This window comes from Canis aureus, chromosome 26 (assembly GCF_053574225.1).
Source record: "Canis aureus isolate CA01 chromosome 26, VMU_Caureus_v.1.0, whole genome shotgun sequence".
Taxonomy (NCBI): Eukaryota; Metazoa; Chordata; class Mammalia; order Carnivora; family Canidae; genus Canis; species Canis aureus.
In genome coordinates this window covers 48503204-48509539 of record NC_135636.1, presented here as the reverse complement: position 1 = coordinate 48509539, position 6336 = coordinate 48503204, and the positions used below count along the sequence as shown (strand labels likewise).

At 55.7% G+C, this 6336-nt stretch overlaps 1 long non-coding RNA gene across 1 annotated transcript; it reads right to left on the bottom strand.

The window, feature by feature from the left end:
• Nucleotides 1-439: 439 nt before the first annotated feature.
• LOC144298596 (uncharacterized) lies at nt 440-920 on the bottom strand. The gene is made up of 2 exons (XR_013365540.1): nt 791-920; nt 440-635 (listed from the first exon to the last, which is right to left on the bottom strand). It is a non-coding gene; the product is annotated as an uncharacterized LOC144298596 (long non-coding RNA).
• Between the last annotated feature and the right edge of the window lie 5416 nt (nt 921-6336).

The following is a 6336-nucleotide window of genomic DNA, read 5'->3' as shown; positions in this document are numbered from 1 at the left end:
ACACAGGGCACACATGTCTTCCCCCTTCCCAGAGTCTGTTTCAGTGCAGATTAACCCAGAGCCTTTGTAGTTTGTGAAACTTTTCTTTCCCAGGGGGTCCCGAGGTCAGGGCCAGCCCAGGGCAGGTCAGGGGCAAGGACTGCGGGGCCCCTCGAGAAGGGAGAGGGTGCCTGTGGCTGCAGAGGGTCTGGCCCATCTCGGCTTGGTCATTTGGATGCCGAGGCTGCTGTGTCCTCCAGTGAGGCTGACCCATCCGTTTGGGGGATCGGGGGCTCTCTGCTGCAGGAGTGGAATCCCAAATCACCCCAGGAGTGTCTGCGTGCGTAAATCAGACGCCCCTTCTGGCTGAGTCTCAGCCAGTATTGATTGAGTTGAGGCCTGGTAATAAATTGGGGGAGATAAATCAGTTGGGAATTAAAGCAGGCACAGGGCGCGCTGGTTACAGAAAACATTTAAGTTTAATGCGTTGACCGGGAGGGGAGCGTAATTTTCCGATGGTGCCAGTTTGCTGAGGAGCGAGCCAGATGCCTCCTAAATGCTCCGGCAACGCTCACGGACTGATGAGGGGCTCGTGCGAGTTCATGGCCAGGCTGTGCTGGGCAGTGAGGTTGAGGCCTGGAAGTCACAGCTGCTCTCTGGCCAAAAGTCATGCCAAGTGCTGTTCAGACGGTGCCCAGACCCACACCCCGCCCCGTGTCCGAGCGGCACCTCCAAGCCCGTCCCCACCCCCGCGTCCACCTGTCACCGAGGCGCACGGCCCAGCTGCCCCCCACTCCACGACCGAGCTCACCCCGCTGTCTCCCTGCCCAGCCTTCGGAGTGGTCTCTGAAAGCAAAATTGTGTCCTCTTCTCTCCTCCGTTGCAAACTTTCCACGACCTCCCATTGCTCTTCAAAGGAAGTCAAGACTCCAGACCCAAGGCTTCAAGGCTCTTCATGCCCCACCCACTTCTTGTGGGTCTTGTTCTGGGCCACGTTCCTTTCCTCCGGGACTTCATGTGTTTACTCCCTGCATTAGGCCCTTTGCACATGCTGTTCCTGCTGCCTAGAAGCTCTTCCTGCCTCTCCTCACCTGGCTGGCCCCACCTGGCTGGTCCCGCAGCCTCATGATTCCTCCCCGAGCCTGCTCCTCATCGCTGGCCTGGCACGTTCCTGAGAGCACCCCTTACTTCTCCTTGTCAAAGTGAACTATTTACGGTGTCATTATCGTTCCTTGTCCAGCTCATTCACTGAGTGGGGCGGCACGAAGGAAGGTAGAAAAATCTCAGCTGGTTTGACACCTCACAGGTGTCTTCGTGGGTGGTACCTGAAAGACAGAGCCTCAAAAACAGGCCGGTCAGCGGAAGGAGCCAGCCACGGAGGCCCACATACTGTATAGGATTTCATCGGTACGAAATGTCTGGTATAGGCAAATCCACAGAGACAGAAATTAGATCCCTGGTTGCTTGGGATGGGGGAGGAGCGTGACCCCTCATGGGAATGGAGCTTCTTTTAGGGGTGAAGAAAATGTTCCAGAATGAGACGATGGTAATGGGTGAGTAATTCTGTAAAAAACACCCCAAACCATTGAACTGTATGGTTCATTATTAAAAAAAAAGATTTTATTTATTTTGGGGCTCAGTGGTTGAGCGTCCGCCTCTAGCTCAGGGCGCCATCCTGGGGTCCCGGGATCGAGTCCTGCATTGGGCTCCCCACAGGGAGCCTGCTTCTCCCTCTGCCTGTGTCTTTGCCTGTGTCTCTCATGAATAAATAAAATCTTAAAAAAAAAAGATTTTATTTTAGAGAAAGAGAGACAGAGAGAGCGTGCAAGAGAGGGGGGCGCAGAGAGAGAATCTCGGGCAGACTCCCCACGAGCTCCCTCCAGGATGTTCCACCTCAGGACCCCTGATCAGGACCAGAGCCAAAAGCAAGAGTCAGCGCTCAACCAACTGAGCCACCCAGGCGCCCCTGAACTTCTACTTTAAACACATTTAAATTGTCTCCCTAAACGGGTGATGTCCCCCGTATGCGAATTACATCTCAGTAAAGCTGCACTTAAGAGATTTAACACATGAAAGTTTGTGGATTCAAAGAGAAAGGGAACTTCTCTGCGGAAAAGCAGTTGAGTTAATCCGTGAATATTTATGATGATGTGCTGGTGGGCGGAAGGAACAATCTGGAAAGGGTCCCCGGCTGGCAGTCCTGGGAGCTGCACTGACCCAGCAGCAGAGACACTGTGTGTGTGTGTGTGTGTGGGGGGGGGTGGGACGGGCTGGATGGGGAGCAGGGGCACCGAGGGCGCCGAGGGTGAGGGTGACCAGGCTGTTGGGACATTCGGGAAGAGGCACCCAGGTTGGGCTGCAGACCTCCGTCGGTGGGGCTTGGGGTTGGGGCCGGGAGGCTGGAGAGAGGGCGGAGGGAGGGGAGACTCAGGAGGGCAGGTGTAGGGAGTCGGGCCCGTGGAGACGTGGACTCCGGTCCCCTTGCACCGCGGCCTGGTGCACCCACCGCCCCCCGGGGAAGGAGCCGTCCAGGGTCTGCACCTGTGAGGCGCTGCCTTCATCCCTCACGGAGGAGGGGGCCCCCGGGGCTGCTCCCCAGGGGGTGCGTTCAGTCTGATGCCTCCTCAGCCCCCTTTCCTCCTGCAAATGGGGATAACGAATCCTGCGGGTGGGCCCGAGCCTTCCATCTCTCACCGACCTGCGGGTCTAGCTGGGGCCGCTTCCATGGCCCAGCGACACTCAGTCGTGCCTGGGGCCCTAGGAAAGCCCAGACGTTTCTAGGGGATTCCAGGTTGTCACACAGGGGCTCACGAGCGGGTCTATCTGTTGGCCGTCGCTGCCCTCTGCTGGAGTCCCTGGGCGCTGCCACTGCGGCCACCGTCTGGGTGGCTGGGGAGGGGAGGACAGGACCATGGTGCAGTCTGGTCCCCGGTGGGCTTGCCCGGGCCCAGCATCTTAGAGGGAGGCCCCCACTTCTGACGTGACTGTGCCGCTCACCCGTTCTCGCTCTGATTCAGACCCGGTATTTTGTTGTCCGTGTGGATCCCTGGGGCTTCCAGCTGCCACACTCGCTTGCTCTGAGCCAGACGCTGTCCCGCGGGGTGCTCAGCACACCCCCGAGGGCACTAACGCCACCTCCACCCTCTACAGGCTCAGTAAGCTCGGGACGGACTCCAAGTTGAACCCACTTTGTCCAACAGAGGGGCTGACTCCCGATCTAGCGCAAGCTGGGGTCCCCAACCCCCACTCCAGCAGTGAGCCTCTGCGACCCCAAGTGCTGGTGGCCGTTGTGTCCCTTCTTCGGCTCAGATCTGAGCCTCCTCCCTGCTTCCTCTCACACTCGGCCCCTCTCACACTGCTGCCCTCCCTGTGTGTCTGCCTAGCTGTGAACCTGTGTATGTTTGTGTGCGTGCACACACATGCATGTCCGTGTTTGCACACGTGTCTGTGTGTGTCTATGTCTCTATGTGCACACATGTCTGTGTGTGCTTGTGTGTTTTACCTGCGTGCATGCGTGTGTCTGCTTGTGTGTGCCCATGTCTCCGCTAGTGACCACTGGCGAGACACCAGGTGTGGCTGGAGTAAAGGGGGGAGAGCGGGGGGCCCAGGCCATGGGGCCAGCTCTGCACAGTGTCCAGCAGGCCTTAGAGGAGGGGCTCCCTGTTAGAGGCGAGGGATCCACCTGGCCGAGACCCGGAGTGCTGGGCCGGGGCTGCCACCCTCCAGGGCCACTGCCCCAAGCCACGGGCACTTTTTCAGGCCTCTGTGGCCACTGGCCACTGGCTCCTTTGGAAGCAGACCTTCTCTGGGGGGTTTGCTGTGGGGGCCCCTGAATGGCATGGGGGGTCGGCGGAGCCGCGGCGGACGGTGGGGAGCTGTCCACGTGCCCTGTCCACGTGTCCTCCTGGGAGATGTGGGGTTGCCCTGCTGGGGCTGGAGGCGGGGGCGAGCACACCTCCCTCCACACTCGGCTCCAGGAGTGTCCTCTGCACGCGCGGGCTTCTGCGGCAGAGGGGGGTGTTGATCTCCAGATAGGACGCAGCCGGGGTTTCTCTCAAGGGAGAGGCAAGATATTGTTTTCCGACACGCGTAGCCTCCCTGATGACTCTAGAACTCCAAAAAAGAAAACCCTACAGGACAAAAGCAGGGAGCGCGGGAGCTTTGTGGCATCTGGTGGGTCATTGCTGGGGGAAGACGCCCCGAGTGCCCCAGCGGGGGGCCCCCGACTGGAACATACCCCTGAGGCCCTGACTTCTCCTCTGTGGGCGCTCATCATCCCTGCTAGCGACCAGCTCCCTGGGCCACCCCATGTGACACCTGTGGCCTCTGCTCACCTGCGCCCCTCAGGCCGGGGGCGCAAAGGACAGAAGTTCCCTGCGTCCCTCGGACGTTTCTGGGTGTAATGGGTGGAAAATCAACACAAACTGGCTTTGGCCCCCGTTGGACATTGTTGGCTCACACATTGGAGAAGTTCAGGGGTGCCAGGGGGTTTAGAGGCTCCAGGGAGTCGTGTGGTGCCACAACATTGTTCTCTTTCTCTTGCAGCTCCACTAACGTCTGCTTTCATGTTTGTGTCCCTCTTTTCCTGCAGTTGGGTCCCTCTGTGTATTGGGGACAGGGTGGCAGGAAGCCCCAGCTTACCTGGCTCAGGAAGGAGAAACTCTCTGAAGACCCTGAGGAGTCCACCTGGGTCACGTGCCCAGCAGGATGGAGCCTTCTGATTGGCTGGCCTGGCTCAGGCCCACTCCCCCTCGTGTTGGGGTGGGGGGGCACTACCCTGAGTGACTCACCTTGCTTTATACCTGGGACCACTGGCTGGGGAGGTGGTCTCTGGAAGGAGAGAATGTGGAGTAGGAAGAATGATTTTTAAAAAATATTTTATTCATTTATTTGAGAGAGAGAGAGAGAGAGAGGGAGAGAGAGAGAGAACATGAGTGGGGCACAGAGGCAGAGGGCAGAGGGGGAGGGGGAAGCAGGCTCCCTGTTGAGCTGGAAACCCGATATGGGGCTCCATCCCAAGACCCCGGGATCATAACTTGAGCCACCCAGGTGTCCCACGATTACATTTCTCTACTCACTAAATCCTTTCCTATTAAAAAAAAAAAATGTGGCAACATCTCTTTCTTTTCCTAAGTTGACCTACTTTGGGAATTAAACTTGATGTGTGGCTTTTTACCAAACTTTGAGAACTTTTCACAACTCTTATAATCTATGGAGCTTAAAACAAAAAACAAAATTAAAGAGGAAAAGTAAAATTTGACAGTAATTTCCTCACCGTGCATTTTAGCTTTTAGCTGCCCATACACTAAATGAGTATATATCATTAACTCAAAATGTGGCCCCCAAATGGGTTCTTTCTGCCATTATGGTCTGAGAATTAGGTTCCTGGGACACATTACCCCAAATATCAGTGGGGACAGTAAATGGACAAGATCCATATCCCTATGGGCTGGGGAATGAGAAATGTATGGCTGGTCATTAAAAGCCTTCGTTCGGGGATATTTTTTTTCCATTAACACAACTGAAATTGTGCTGAAAGCCAAGCTGTTATCTCTGGGAGGTGAGGGAGCTTCAGGGAGGAGCTGGGGAAGAGAGGCGAGTCTTAGCACCTGATTTGGGAGGTTTATGGGAGTCTGGGGGAGGCCTTGGCCTTGTGATTCCAGTGGAAGGGCCCAGAGCCACCTCAATGTCCCTGTCATATGTGGATTCTTCATCTTCCCTCCTTCCATGTATGTCTAGAAAGGTCTAGAAAGGGTGGTCTTCAGGCCCAATGTAGTTGCTTTGTGTCCCGGCTCCCCTACTTCCCAGCTGTGGCTTCCCCCTCTGTTTGGGAAACTGACACCCATGAAATCATTGACAACAATCACCATGTAGGCCTGAATATATGGGGACCTGAAGCAGAGGGGGCCTCTCCCCATGTTCTAACCAGGATCTAAGAACAGACAGCACATTGGCTGAGATGTGGATGAAGGAGTCAAATGCCTACTTGTAATGTTTATTTAACTGGTAAAACGTGTGTGTTTAAAGTCACACAACACACGAAGTATTACTCTGGAAACATGGTAAATTCATTTTCTCATGTTTCATCCATCAATTTTATGCCAACTCTTCAGCTGGGTCTCCTCCAGTGTCCTTGTCATCACCAGGCCTTTTGAGGATCCAGCATTTTCCAGAGCTCAGCATCTTCATTCTCAGCTGAGTGATGAGAAACACAGAGCTTTTCAGACTCCCTCTACGAGGCTGTCACTCCGCGTGTCATCATAAGGCACATGGGTGTGAGGTTAGGACATTTCCCCTGTAGGTGTGCCGGTGATCTCTTAGTGCAGTCACTTATGTTATTGCATTTTAAAGCGATTT